The sequence below is a fragment of the Sarcophilus harrisii genome, chromosome 1 (assembly GCF_902635505.1).
Source record: "Sarcophilus harrisii chromosome 1, mSarHar1.11, whole genome shotgun sequence".
NCBI classification, from domain to species: Eukaryota; Metazoa; Chordata; class Mammalia; order Dasyuromorphia; family Dasyuridae; genus Sarcophilus; species Sarcophilus harrisii.
The window spans coordinates 641,929,319-641,945,953 of record NC_045426.1 but is presented as its reverse complement, the minus strand read 5'-3'; positions in this window follow the sequence as shown (position 1 = coordinate 641,945,953).

The following is a 16,635-nucleotide window of genomic DNA, read 5'->3' as shown; positions in this document are numbered from 1 at the left end:
ATTATTAATTATATAATATTAAGTATATTAAGTACATTGAAGAACATGTACTGAACTAGAGAACTATTAATCACCATGCTAAACTAGATAACCATTGTCTTATCAATTCCATTGAGTTAATACCTTGTAAGAATCCTTGTTTCAGAGTTCTGGCCCGTTACAATAATCACATGAAAAGGTGCTCCAAATCACTATTGATCAGAGAAATGCAAATTAAGACAACTCTGAGATACCACTACACACCTGTAAGATTGGCTAAAATGATAGGAAAAGATAATGACTAATGTTGGAGGTGTTGTGGGAAAACTGGGACACTAATGCCTTGTTGGTGGAACTGTGAATGCATCCAGCTATTCTGGAGAGCAATTTGGAATTATGCCCAAAAAGTTATCAAACTGTGCATACCCTTTGATCCAGCAGTGTTCTACTGGGCTTATACCCCAAAGAGATCTGAAAGAAGGGAAAGGGACCTGTATGTGCAAAAAATGTTTGTGGCAGGTCTCTTTGTAGTGGCAAGAAACTGGAAACTGAGTGGATGCCCATCAATTGGAGAATGGCTGAATAAATTATGATGGTATATGAATGTTATGGAATATTATTGTTCTGTAAGAAATGATCAGCAGAATGATTTCAGAGAGGCCTAGAGAGACTTACATGAACTGATACTGAGTGAGATGAGCAGAACCAGGAGATCATTATACACAGCAACAACAAGACTATGTGATGATCAGTTCTGATGGATGTGACTCTCTTTAACAATGAAATAACTCAAACCAGTTCCAATTGTTCAGTAATGAAGAGAATCAGCTACATTCAGAGAGAGGACATTGGGAACTGACTGTGGACTATAACATAACATTTCCATTCTTTCTGTTATTGTTTGCTTGCATTTTGTTTTCTTTCTCAGGTTTTTTTCTTTCTTTCTAGATCTGATTTTTCTTGTACAGCAAAATAATTGTATAAATATGTATACATATGTTGTATTTAACATATACTTTAACATATTTAACATGTATTGGACTACATGCCATCTAGAGGAGGGGGGGGGGGGAAGGAGGGGAAAAGTTGTAACTGAAGGTTTTGCAAGGGTCAGTGTTGAAAAATTACCTATGCATATGTCTTGTAAATAAAAAGCTGTAACAAGAATTTAAAAAATAATAATAAAAAATTAAAAATTAAAAAAGCTGTTTACATTGTTGTTATCATTGTGTATAACATTTTCTTGGCTTTTGCATCAGTTCATATAGATTTTTCCATGTTTCTCTGTAATCTATTCCATTACATTTATGTACTACAATTTATTTAGCTATTCCCCCAATGGATAAGCATCAATTTTGTTTACAATTCTTTACCATTACAAAAAGTGCTGCTCTAAGTACTTTAGTGTATCAAGAGACTTTCTTCTTATCAATAACTTTCTTTATATATCACTTTTATATATATATATATATATATATATATATATATATATATATATATATATATACATTTGAGTGTCAGTATTTGCTTTGAGGTTTTAAATTTTTCTCTGTTGATTTACACTGTGAGTTTTTTAAATCATGAAATTGAGATTCCTCTTTCATTAATTTTCTCATGTCACCTTACATCTTATGTTTTAGAACCTCAGAACTCATATTCTTTTCAAAAGAGTAATTTTATGTAAGCTGAAGCTGCATTTGTTGTGTCCCTTTTTAGAAAAAAAATTGATACAAGCAGGAGAACTTAATTTAATCATATAGTTCCATATCCCAGAAACATAATGAATATCCATGAATGAAGCTGGAGTGCCTTTTCACTAGGACCCACAAAACCTTAGAACCCTTGCTACCTTAACTCAAGGCTTACATACTGGATGGAAAAGGGATTTTAAAAAAATTAAGGGAGCTACTTGTGCTGCTTCTTGTAACTTGAGATGGAAGATTGAAGGATTCAGAGCTACAAAGGGAAAGTGGAGCAGAGCTGCTCTTTACCTTTAACCTAGAAACACACAGTCCTAGACTGGGCTCCCTTTTCTCAAAATTAAAGAGGTGATTCTGACTCAGAAAATCATAAAAATTCACCATTATTTCTTGTACTGAAGCAAAATGGCCATAGTACCAAACTTACAATTATGTGTAATTAGCAATGGTTAAGGTTTAGATTTTTGTCTATAGGCTGATTTTGCTAAAGGAAGGAATATTCAGAGAATATCTATTCATTTCCTCACTGGAGAAGGAAAGAAATCTACAATCTGAAAATATACACATATAATCTATATATATCTTTATCCATCCATTCATACCCATATATATATATATATATATACACACGCAATGTACACATGTGTCTATGTGCGTATATACAGTATACATACCACTATATACATATAATCACACATATGTCTCTGTGTAAGTGTCTGAGTTCATACAGTAAAACATAGGATCATAATCTCTTAGAGCTAAAAGGGACCTTAGAATGTAAAAAGTCCAGCTCTTTACATTTTACAGAACAGGAAAATGGGATTGATAGATTAAATGATTTTTCCAGTATTGCATATGATTCATATTGCAGCAGAAAACACCTGGGAACTCTCTGGTCTTGGTTCATTTCACCAAGGATTAATGATAGGAAATAAGGGAGGGATACATATGTTCCAGATAATCTCTAACTTTATGTATGAGATTAAAAATTCAGTTTCCTCAGGGAAAACATTTACCAATTCCAAATGGAAAAACAAAACAAACAAAAAAAACCCCTATATTTCAATACTATAACAAAAACCTATTATTAGTGATTCTACATTTTACATACAGATACATAGAGAGAGCTAGTCTGTATATGTGTAGATATGTGTATATATATATATATATATATATATATATATAAGTGCATGCACACACATATAAGTATATATGTAGAGAAAGCTATACTGTATGTATACACACATACATATGGGGGTTTAAATTGGAATACAGCTCATGTAGTATGTATACAGTACATATAGCCCGTCTTCCCCCTCTCCCCAGCCAATTTCTGGAGACACATGTTCAGTGCTGAAGGATTTAATGTTTTGGGATATTCAACATTCTCTTGCTCTTCATTAGCTCAGGAAAGGAAAAATTGGTCCCTGAACTAGGAAGAACTGGCCCATGCATTAGACAGTAAAGGAACAGACTTTCATTCTCTATTTCTCACCTCATTCTAGTATTTCTTAGGGGCAAAGGAGGAGCTTCTCCCTTTGGATAATAGCAGCTGCTCTCACATAGCAACAAGCACGTGTGTTGGCTCAGACTCACTCTCAAGGTCCTGGCTGCTTCGGCTGCTTTGTGTTTCTTTTCCTGGCCTTAGGAACCAACACTGAGATGTTTCTAGCCTGGGAAGCTACCTTCAGAGCTGGGTCCCTCAATCAGTGCTGCTTTACCGCCAAAGATACCTGTCGGAGGATGTGATTACCAATTAGAAGACAAGCTGTGGCCCAGCCCGGCCAAATTTGCCAGAAGACAAAAACTCTAAGGGAATTATTCTGATAATGTAGAATCAAGGTGATGTGAGATGTCTATTTGATAGTTGATAGATTACTGTTTATTTGATGATCCCACTAAATGTTCCATGTTTTAAGCATCAATCCTTGGGAGAAGCAGCAGCAACTTTGATTACTTCATCTCATTTCAAATCTTTGTCAATGTATGCTTCTGAGGTTTATGTTTTAAGTATTTCAGTTCTATGAGCAAATAAATAGGTGCCATATACCTTATATAGATCATACTTTGAGTAACTTCCCATCCCCATTTGGGGATACTTTGGGCATAAGCCGAGTTTAAGCTTTAGGTGGTTTTCTTTGGAACTTCAGGATGGAGAATACAGAGCCAGGAAATGTGAGAAAGAACCAGATTGTTCCTAAGAGATCAGGCTTCTATAGGACTAAACTCCAGGCCTATCAAGGGCCCAGAGCTGAAGTACCTTAGGGCATCTCAAACTCCATCTATCTGAATATTAGTCTGTTATTATTAAAAACACAGCACACACATATTTGCAAAACTGAGGTAGACCTAAGCAAATTCTAGCAAAGACAATTTCCTCTTCATGGAGATTTTTTTTGGCAGTATTCACATATCTTTATTTTTTAAAATGAACAGAAATTTATTTGTTTTCTCTTTTTCTTATCCTTATCCTATTGGGGAGAAAAAGAGAAAGAAGCACATTTCTTGTAACAAATATCCATAATCAAGTAAAACAAATTTTCCCAATGGTATATAAAAATATTTCTCATCCTGCACAATAAATCAATCAGCTTTTTGTAATGGATAGCATATTTTACCATTCATCCTCTGGAATCATGAATGATTATTTTATCAATTATAGTTTGCAACTTCAAAATTTGTTTTTGTTATTAAAGCTTTTTATTTTAAAAACATATGCATAGATAGATTTCAACTTTCAAAACCTTGTGTTCCAAATGTTTTTCTCCCTTCCTTTCCCCACCCCTTCTCCTGGACAGCAAGTAATCCAATATATGTTAAACATGTGTAATTCTTCTATACATATTTTCACAATTATCTTGCTACACAAGAAAAATCAGATCAAAAAGGAAAAAAATGAGAAAGAAAGCAAAATATAAGCAAACAACAACAAAGAAGTGAAAATGCATTTTGGAGAGCAATTTGGAACTATGCTCAAAAAGTTATCAAACTCTGCATATCCTTTGATCCAGCAGTGTTTCTACTGGGCTTATATCCCAAAGAGATTTTAAAGAAGGGAAAGGGACCTGAATGTGCAATAATGTTTGTAGCTGCCCTCTTTGTAGTGGCTAGAAACTGGAAATTCAATGGATGCCCATCAGTTGGAGAATGGCTGAATAAGTTGTGGTATATCAGTGTTATGAAATATTATTGTTCTGTAAGAAATGACCAGCAGGATGATTTCAGAAAGGCCTGGAGAGACTTACATGAACTGATGCTGAGTGTAATGAGCAGGACCAGGAGATCATTATATACTTCAACAACAATACTATATGATGATCATTTCTGAGTGACGTGGCTCTCTTCAACAATGAGATGAACCAAATCAGTTCCACTTGTTCAATAATGAAGAGAATCAACTACATCTAGAGAAAGAACTCCAGGAAATGAGTGTGAACTACATAGAATTCCCAATCCCTCTCTTTTTGTCTGCCTGCACTTTTTATTTCCTTCACAGGTTAAGTGTACGTTATTTCAAAGTCCAATTCTTCTTGTGCGCAAAATAACTGTATGGATATGTATACATATATTGTATTTAACATATACTTTAGCATATTTAACATGTATTGGTCTACCTGCCATCAGTGGGATGGGGTGAGGGGAAAGAGGGGAAAAATTGGAACAAAAGGTTTTGCAATTGTCAATGCTGAAAAATTACCTGTGCATATATACCAGATCTCATCAACTAAAGTAAAAATACTTCCTTTGTAAAATAAAAAAAAAGTGAAAATGCTATATTGGGATCCACACTCAGTTTCCACAATTCTCTCTTGGGGTGCAGATGGCTCTCTCCATCACAAGACCATTGGAACTGACTTGAATCACCTCCCTGTTGAAAAGAGCCACATCCATCAGAATTGATCATTATATAATTTTGTTGTTGCTATGTACAATGATCTTCTGGTTCTGCTCATTTCACTTAGCATCAGTTCATGTAAGTCTCGCCAATCCTCTCTGTGTTTGTCCTGCTGGTCATTTCTTACAGAACAATAATATTCCATTACATTCATATATTATAATTTACTCAATGATTCTCCAATTGATGGGTATCCATTCAATTTCCAGTTTCTTGCCACTACAAAAATGCAGCCACAAGCATTTTTGCACATGTGGGTCCTTTTCCCTTTTTTATGATTTCTTTGGGAAATAAGTTCAGTAGAAACACTGCCTAGATCAAAGGTATGTACAGTTTGATAGCCCTTTGGACATAGTGCCAAATTGTTCTCTAGAATGAATCAATTCACAACTCCACCAACAATGTATTAGTGTCCCAGTTTTCCCACATCCTCTCCAACATTCGTCATTATCTTTTTCTCGTCTTCATGGAGATTTTAAAAAATTAGTCTCTCTCACTTTGGGTAACTGGATCCATGAAAGTTCAGTGACAAATAATCTTTACCAAGTACCAGTTTCTATTGGAAAGCAATTTGAGTCCTAATACCAAACTGTTGAAGCAAATAAACTGAATTAATAAGCTGTATTCAGAGAATCAGGCACATTAGAAACAGTATTTATTAATTATGTCAATATCTGCTTGGATTGCTGTCTGACATGGAGATCTCTATCTCATCAACTAAGTGTTATGTTTGGCACAAGATATTGGGCTTTAAATACCTTTCCAGAGGTTTCCAAAGTATTGTGAGCTATTTTCAGAATGTAAAGCTTTCATTAAAGTTACAAATTAAGAACAGACTAGTCTCTAACAGAAGGGGAAAACAAATCAAACATAATTTGTGGTTTAAGAACATGACAGTCAATAATATACACCTCACCAACTCTAAAATAAAATAAAAAATCTTCTAAATTACAAAGATTCAAACAGCAACAAAGGAGAACAAGTTGTCATATACCAAATATTGTTATTATACTTGATACCTTACAACAATGGTGCTGCTGACAAATAGGCAATTAATTTTGATCAACAGCTGCTATCTTTTTAAAACTAGAAACCTAGTAAATTCAACTTGACATTATTCCTTCTTAAATTTTCATTTACCTATACATTTGAGACTCTCATATTTCTACAGGAGTATCTTTAGCTTACTGTTATCTAAGTTAAGAGATAATCATAGGATCATAAATTTAGAGCTGGCAAGGACCTCAGAGGCCCCTAATTTTACAGGTGAGGATAATGAAGTCCATGAGATTTGTCCAAAGTTATACAGAAATTCCTTTGGGATTCTTGACCTTTTGTTCTTCCAGATGAATTTTGTCATTTTTTTTTCTAGTTCAATAAAATAAATCTTGGGAATTTGATTGGTATAGCACTAAATAAATAGATTAGTTTAGGTAGTATTGTCATCTTTATTATATTTGCTTGACCTATCCAAGAGCACTTGATATTTTTCCAATTGTTTAGATCTGACTTTATTTGTGTGGAAAGTGCTTTGTAGTTTTGCTTATATAGTTCCTGACTTTCTTTTGGCAGACAGATTCCCAAATATTTTAAACTGTTGACAGTTATTTTAAATGGAATTTCTCTTTTTATCTCTTGCTATTCAATTTTGTTAGTGATGTATAAAAATACTGATGATTTATATGGATTTATTTTGTATCCTGCAACTTTGCTAAGTTGTGGATTCTAATAGTTTTTTAGTTGATTCTCTAGGGTTCTCTAACTATACCATCATATCATCTGCAAAGAGTAACAATTTGGTTTCCTCATTACCTACTCTAATTTCTTTAATCTCTTTTTCTTCTCTTATTGCCAAAGCTTGCATTTCTAATACAATATTGAATAGTAATAGTGATAGTGGGCAACCTTTTTTCACCCCTAATCTTATTGGGAATGGTTCCATTTTATCACCATTACATATGATGCTTGCTGATGATTTTAAATAGATGCCACTATTTTAAGAAAAAGTCCATTTGCTCCTATATTCTCTAGTGTTTTTAATAGGAATGGATGCTGGATTTTATTAAATGCTTTTTCTGCATCTATTGAGATAATAATATGTTTTTTTGTTAGTTTGGTTATAGATATAGGCAATTATGCTATTAGTTTTCTTAATATTGAACTAGCCCTACATTTCTGGCACAAATCCTACTTGGTCATGGTGCATTATCCTGGGGTTGACTTTCTGTAATCTCTTTGCTAATATTTTATTTAAAAATTTTGTATCAATATTCATTAGGGAGATTGGTCTATAATTTTCTTTCTCTGTTTTTGTCCTACCTGGTTTAGGTATCAGTACCATGTCTATGTCATAAAAGAAGTTTGGTCAAGAATTTCAAGGGAATTAATGAAAAAAAAAAGCATATGAAGGTAGCATACCTGTACCAGATCTAAAACCATATTGCAAAGCAGTGGTTATCAAAACCATTTGGTACTGCCTAAGAAATACAGTAGTAGATCAGTGGAATAGGTTAGGTTCATAGAACTAAACAGTCAATGACTATAGTAATCTAGTGTTTGACAAACCCAAAGGCCCCAACTTTTGGGATAAGAATTCACTATTTGACAAAAACTGCTGGGAAATTTGAAAATTAGTATGGCAGAAGGGTGGGAGGAAAAAATCGGAACAGAAGTGAGTGCAAGGGATAATGTTGTAAAAAAAATTACCCTGGCATGGATTCTGTCAATAAAAAGTTACTATAATAAAAAAAATAAAATTAAAAAAAAATTAGTATGGCAGAAACTAGGCATTGACACACATTTAACACTCTACACCAAGATAAGGTCGAAATGGGTTCATGATCTACACATAAAGAATGATATTATAAATAAATTAGAAGAACAAAGGATAGTTTACTTCTCAGATCTGTGGAGGAGGAAGAAATCTGTGACCAAAGAAGAACTAAAGATCATTATTAATCACAAAATAGGTAATTTTGATTATATTACATTAAGTTTTTGTACAAACAAAACTGATGCAGACAAGATTAGAAAGGAAGCAATAGACTGGGAAAACATTTTTATATTCAAAAGTTCTGATAAAGGCATTATTTCTAAAATATTTAGAGAATTAACTCAAATTTACAAGAATTCAAGCCATTCTCCAATTGATAAATGGTCAAAGGATATGAACAGACAATTTTCAGATGAGGAAATTGAAACTATTTCTAGTCATATGAAAAGTTGCTCTAAATCACTATTGATCAAAGAAATGCAAATTAAAACAACCCTGAGATACTATTACATACCTATCAGATTGGCTAAGATGACAGGAAAAGATAATGATGAATGTTGGAGGGCATGAGGGAAAACTGGGACACTGATACATTGTTGGTGGAACTGTGAATGGATCCAGCCATTCTGGAGAGCAATTTGGAACTATGCTCAAAAAAATATCAAATTGTTCATACCCTTTGGTCCAGCAGTGTTTTTATTGGGCTTATATCCCAAAGAGATCTTAAAGAAAAGGCCCCACATATGCAAAATTGTTTGTGGCAGCCCTCTTTGTGGTGACCAGAAACTGGAAACTGAGTGGATGCCCATCAATTAAAGAATGGCTGAGTAAATGTGGTATATGAATGTTATGAAATATTATTGTTCTGTAAGAAATGACCAGCAGGATGATTTCAAATAGGTTTGGAGAGACTTATTTGAACTGATGCTGAGTAAAATGGGCAGAATCAGGAGATCATCATACATGGCAACAAGAAAACTATACGATGATCTGATGGACGTGGCTCTTTCCAATGAGATGATTGAAACTAGTTCCAATTGTTCAGTAATATAGAAAGCCATCTACACCCACAGAGAGGTCTGGGGGAACTGAGTATGGACCAAAATATAGCATTTTCACTCTGTCTGTTATTGTTTACTTGCATTTTTGTTTTTCTTCTCAGAGTTTTTTTCTTTTATATCCGATTTTTATTGTGCAGTAGGATAACTGTATAAATATATATACACATATTGGGTTTAACATATATTTTAACATATTTAACATGTATTGGATTACCTGCCATCTAGGGAAAGGGGGGAGGGGAAGAAGGGAAAAATTTGGAACAGAAAGTTTTGCAAGGGTCAATGTTGAATAATTACTCATGCATATGTTCTGTAAATAAAAAGCTTAAAAAAATAAAAAAATAAAGCAAAGTTATACAGAAAGTAAGTATCAGAAAAAGATTTGAACCAACAGCTTCTAATTTCAGAGTCAGGGTATTCTTTCTACTATATCTGGTTTAGTTTTCTGAGAAGGCAGATTTTTTTTCCAAGGGTATATTCACATAACTATCATTCCCTTTGATAAATTAAAAAATCACAACTAAGAACTCTATGCTTTCTGTTTTGTTTTTGCTTTGAAATCTTTTATATGCTTCACTATTACTATAAAATATAAGTTGTAAATTCAGGGAAGTCTCTGATTATATAAATCTATTTGCCCCAATGCACCCAATTCAATGCACCCAATTCGATGCACCCAATTCAATACCTTATTCTTTAGTGTAAGTTATATAACATCCATATTAATATTATATGAAGTGCTATAACACAACATAAAACATCATTTGATAGAGTTGCTTCAGTGATTAAATGTCTAAATTTTACATGGAAGAAATCATATGTATATAAAGCAATAGCACCTACATACCAGTGACACATGAATTAATGCTATTTTGGGGTCCTCAGGAATAATTAGAAAATGGAATTGGTAAAATATTCCATTCTATATTATATCCTACATTTAGGAGCAATTGCTCCCTAAATGCATGACTTTGTAATAAACTTGCCACATCAAAGAGTATTTTTGTACTGTATATTTATGTATCTTAATGAAGTTTATTTTTAAAAAAGTGTTCTTAAAACCCCAGAGATCTCAGGAAGATAGGAGAAAGGGGGATAGGTCTGTGAACTCTCAGATATGCATTTGACTTGGGCATATATTGGCTATTTGGTCATCACAGGAACCTTTAGTCTTAAGGTCAGTTTATGGGGAGGGAGATGGCAGATCCATCCCCACATGATTTATGTAGATCACAATACTCCAGGTGATTGATGGGGTTACTAGCAAGCCAGTTTCAGAGGCAATCCTAAAAAAAAAAATTCCCACCTTTGCTTTTTACAAAGAAAAGGTTGTAACTTTGACATAATTCAATAATGTTTTATAGTTCCCAGAGCTTATTATAGTACAATGATTACCTAAATGGATTTAGGATTATCTAAATAAAATAATGAAATTTTAATTTGGGGAAATGAGAAAACTCTATTGGCAGTTTAAGAATATGAATTACGGTTCTGCACACATATATTGTATCCAAGATCTACTGTAATCTATTTAACATGTATAGGACTGCTTGCCATCTGGGGGAGAGGGTGGAGGGAGGGAGGGGAAAAATCAGAACAGAAGTGAGTGCAAGGGATAATGTTGTAAAAAATTACCCTGGCATGGGTTCTGTCAATAAAAAGTTATTAAAAAAAAAAGAATATGAATTAAAAGGTGGATAAGTCATAATTGCATAGGTGAGTAGGGAAACAGTAGAAACTCTAATATCCTAATGTAATTCACTTTATCTCTACATAACTGGACTGCTTCTTGATGGAGGCCTTGGAAATGACCTTCACACATGCTATTTTGGTGAAGAGACAATAAGTGCTTTTATTTAAGGAGGTTAGAACTTTCCCTTAGTACATTTTCTAGCAAGCAAGGGAAGAAAACCTCTGCAGTTTTCAAAAATCTTAATAAACATTTTCTTATGTACATTATAAAAAGAGATATAGCAATAACAAACTAGGCGTGCAATATATTGTAGTATTCACAATTTAACTGGTCCTGCCATGGTTCATAAACAAATAACAAGAAACCATTAAAAATAGAGAAAAGAAAAAAACATCATTCCATAATGACATTTCAATCAGCACATACCAACATATGTAGTTATAGCCAAAATATAAATTAGACACATATATATTGGTACAGTTTTCTTGAGATCTGTAATCATGTCTACTTCTGCAATATTCTTAGTTCATTGATTTGTCAACTTGCCCAAGCCCTCAACTACTTGATATAAAATTCTTTTAATCAATCTACGCTCTTGTTGGTTTCCAGAATACCAAGATTTCTCAGGAAACCTTGCTGAAGTTCTTGACAATAACCTGAAGCTCCATATCATCTTCACCTTGCTTCTGACCCAGCCTAAATAGGTTTTAAAGAGGGAAAGTCCTGGGCTGTATTCTCAGAAAGAGAAGGAACTCTTAATTAGCTGAAAGAATTCTGAATATAATGCGTCCATTTCATGCAGTGATCTCAGACAGACCCTTTGTAGACACAAGTGTGAGAGGAGCTCCAGAGCGGCTCTCTACAGACTTCCGAAGGGCAGTTTGGAGTCACAAATACATGTGGGAGGGGAGCCTTATCATATTCCTTAACCTCTGGGATATTAAATGTTGCTGAGAATGGATCTCCCCAGAGGGGATCATTCTTCCTCCTTCTTGGTTTAAACTGAAGTCTTATTAGATTCCCAGCTGAAGAGCTAATTTGCTCTTATGTATTCTTTGGTACAATCTAATCTGTAGAATTTCTCCAACTTCTGTTTATTGTTTTATTTGGATAAATGAATTGATTTGAAATTGCTTATGATAGTCTTTTGTAGGACTAGCCTTTGATGGAAAGGAACTAAGCTTGCAATTATTACCTGAGGGCTACCCTCACTTCTTCACTTAAGAGTGATATCCTAGAAAAATGGCTTTTGTTTTGAACCCTAAATATCATATCCCTAGAGATATTTTTTCTAATTTATAGCATTTTATCTTTCCACATACCTGCAGCAATGGTTTCCAACATTCATCTTTGGAAAACCTAGTGTTCCAAATTTATTCTCTTTCTATCTGCCCTCCTCTCTAAGGCAACAAACAATCTGATACAGGTTAAGCATGTGGAATTCTTCTAAATATATTTTCATATTTGATGACAACAAAACCAGACAGCCCTGTAAAGTTATGTAAAATCACCAACAAAACCTTATACAAACTTAAATGGACTTACATTCTCTGGAACCAGGAAGATTTCCAGAGAATGATTTTTTTCATATACAAACCTAAATGGTCCCACACCCTCTGGAACCAACCAGGAAGAAGAATATCCAGAGAATGTATTCTTTCATATATAAACTTAAGTGGTCTTGCCTATTCTGTTCTATTGTTCTATCTCTGTATAAAGTAGACCTTCAGAAAATGTCTCTTAGCAAAAATCAATTCTCTCTTGAGAATGATATTTCCCACCAAGAGCACTATCTTGGTGTCTTTCTAACAATAAAAGCCTTTTTATCACAGCCTTTTAGTAAGCGAATTTCCTTCACTAGGAGCCCACCCGAGCCTTGGAGAAGAGGATCGTCCACCCATCCCTGCCATACCTCTCCTTCACCATCCTACCCTCAAACAATATTCACTAGAAATATTTGATGGGAGACAGACAGATATTATTCTAGCCTAATACCACATAGAAATAAAGAAGAAGGTAGCTTGGACCCTACCTACTCCTCCCCTAGCCAGTATCTTGGTGATAACTTCTGTAAAGGAAAATCAGACCACAGATCATATCTCTTCACACTACTCAGGAGCCCTCCTAAGGATTTAGACAGACAGACAGATACACCCATCTTAGAACATTGCGCTTCTGAAGTCATAGCTAAATAGTAGGCTTGCTTTATCCAGGAATTAGCCAAGAGGCATACTAATAATGGACCTCTATCTTTCCACCTTCTGAAATCCCAAAGTGCAAGTCTATAGAAAAGTTTAGTCTTCTCTCAAACACTAACACAAATGAGGTAAAATTGTGGCATTGGTCCTAGAAGGATTGTATTATTCATTAGAAATGCTACATGGATGGGAATTTGTTCTGCTTAACTATGTAAATTTGTTACAAGGGTTTTATTTTTCTTGCTTTTTTCCCCCCTTTTTGGAGAGGAAAATGGGAAGGTCTGAAAAAAATAAATGTCACACATGTTGGTTCTACTAGGTCTTCTATTCAGGATTCCTAGCATGTCCAGCAAGGCGTAATTAAACATTCAGGCTACAGGTCTCCATAAGTGTGCTAAGGGATAGTTCCAGATTTAATGATTTCTCCCCAAACCAACATTTCCTGGAGTATTTTGATTAAACAATGACAAACATTAAACACCTACTATATGAAGGGTACCATGTGAGCCAAATGGCAATGGGGATACAAAGTCAAAATTGACCTTACCCTTGAGGAGTCTGCATTTTAATTGACATGACATAAATTGACATTTATGCTAATATGTAATATTAACTAATGTAACTGATTATTAGCATATATCAGCTACATTAGTTAATATTACATATTAGCATAAATGTTACAATTTATGTAACATGAAATATATAATACATGAAATAATATGTATTCATACTATTGGTGTTATAAACAAGTATGGCTTGTGTATGAATATTTTAATAAACATACAATTCCATAATATATACACATATGTGGCATATACATGTATACAATGTTGTACCCGTATACAGTACAATAATATATCTGTATACACTTATGAAAATGCATAGAAAGTCATTTGGGGAGCTTGAAATCAGAAAAGACCTGGTTTTCAATTAAAAAAATTAAACTTAATATTAATAGATATTAAAAAATAATTTTAGAGGATCTCTACCACTGTGGAAAAGTTTAAGAATCAATAAGGTAGAAGGTGGTGCTTCAGCAGGAATTCCATGAGGTTGTAGGGAGGAGAGAGTTTCAGGCCTGGGGGGTAGCCAGCACCCCAGCATGGAGATAGGGGACAGAGAGGATCCTTTGTGAGTTGAGTAAGCCAACGTGATTTTGCCACTGAGTTTGTACTTAGAATAATATATAGAAAGACTAAAAGGTAGAAAGGCACCAGGCTGTGAAGAGATTTACCTATCCTACAGAGGAGTTATATTTAATCCTGGAGGTAGGGAGAAAGTTTATTGAGGATGTGGGTGGTGGGGTAACATGATCAGACCTGTACTTTAAGAAAAACACTTTGGCAGCTTTGGATTGGTACAGGGAAAAGGTTGAAGGTACAAGACCAAATTGGGGATATTGCAAAAGTCTAGGTGAGAGGCCTTCTGGCAGAAGGCCTACATTCAGAAAAACATTTCTCAAAGAATAATTCAGCACTGTGGAAGTTCGGTGGTTTTTGATTGGGCACGCCTATTCATATCAGGTAAAAGTGTCTGTGGCACCCAGGATGTTGCTTATAAACTCCCTCTCTCCTCCAGAATTTTTTTTTTAAACAACACACTTCTTTTGACTAGTAAAAAAAAAAAAAAAGTTTTCCTTTGATCATCTTGAAATTCAATTCAGATCAGCAATTCAATTCAATAAGAATTTACCAGAGGAAACAGGAAGGGAATAAGCATTTATTAAGCAATAAGCAATTTATTATTGATCATCATAGAATGTCAGAGAAACTGAGCAAAATAGCGATTAGAGAACAATTTAATAATTTATTTAAAAGGGAGAGATTTACTGGGACCAAATAGATCCATGGTTTGGTCCCAGGGCTGAATGAGACTGTCATCTCAAAGAATCCAGCAGTAAATGTCAAATACAAGAATCTTTTATAGGATAACAAGAACAATGACATAATGGGGGAAGTACCTGGATGGGGATGACCTAATGGTGGGGAGGCACCTAGGATGACATAATGGGAGGTACTAGAGAGGCTCCTGATATTCTAATGATGTCTAAAATGGATAAAGACCTTTATCCCACCAAACATTAAGAGGGAATTAGCCAAAAGTCTAAGATATAAAACCTTTATCCTATCAAACATTAAGAGGGAATGGTTATAACCTGAGACAGAGTAACTGAATAGGACAACTAGGGAAACTGGGTCAGGACATTAAAAGAGAACTGTGGCACAACAATCACTTTACAAATATCTCATTTGATCCTCACAACAACTCGGGTGAAGGAAGCATCTGTAGGGCAGGAGGTGAGACAAAGGTGGGAAGCAAAGTCGAACTAAACTTTACTCCAGGCTAACTAAATGCTCCAATAGCTGAAGTAGCAGCAGTGGGGGGCGAGTTTAAATCTTTGATAAGGATATGGTAAATATCTGTTTAGGATTTGTTACTAGAGGTAAAATTTCTTGGGTTTGTAGTTAATATGCACTGCATTTTTTTCCTCCTGCAACTGATTTCTATAATCAGAGCAATGGTCAATAAGAAATTGTTAAATGGAAGAGAAGAGAGAAAAAAAGAATAAGCATTTACTGAATTAACTATGTGGTGAGAACAGTGGAAGATATTGAGAGTATAAAGACAAACAAAATTATACTGTGTTCAAGGAACCCACATTCTATTTGTGGAAAATCATTTTTACCAAGAAAGTTAAGCACAAAATACATCAAAGTGATTTCCAGGGCCAGGGCACTAGCAATGGGAGGAATAGGGTTAGACTTATTATAGAAGGTTATCACCTTCTATCACCTTTGAGTTGAGGTGAAAGCTCAAAGTGGGGAGAATGTATTTGAGGCAGTATTCAGCCCTGGTAAAAGCATGGAGAAGAAGAGGGAATATAATGTACACAAAATATCAGGCAAGCCAGTTTAGCATAAAGATACAGTATGTGAGGGAAGGTAATAAATAATAAACTTTTAAAGGAAGAATGAGGTCAGACTATCAAGCACTTTAAAAGTCAAACAGAAAAATTTGTATTTGATCTTAGAGTCAAGAGGGAGCCACTAGAGATTTTTGAACAGGGGAGTGATATGGTCAGAACTGACCTTTGGTAATATCATTTTAGTAGTGATGTGGAAGTCAAGACCCAAATGTCCCATAATCATTATGAAATGCCTTTATAGTCATGGAATGAAATACCTCTGATTGCACTTCTTTCTTTATTGTTAATAAAAAGACAATATTTAAATATATCAAATAGAGGTCTGTCCCTTGGAATTTTTAAGGAAAGATATGTGGTCCAAAAGGGAGTTTGGCTCTAAATTCACCTGGTCTAAGTTTAATCTAAGGTAG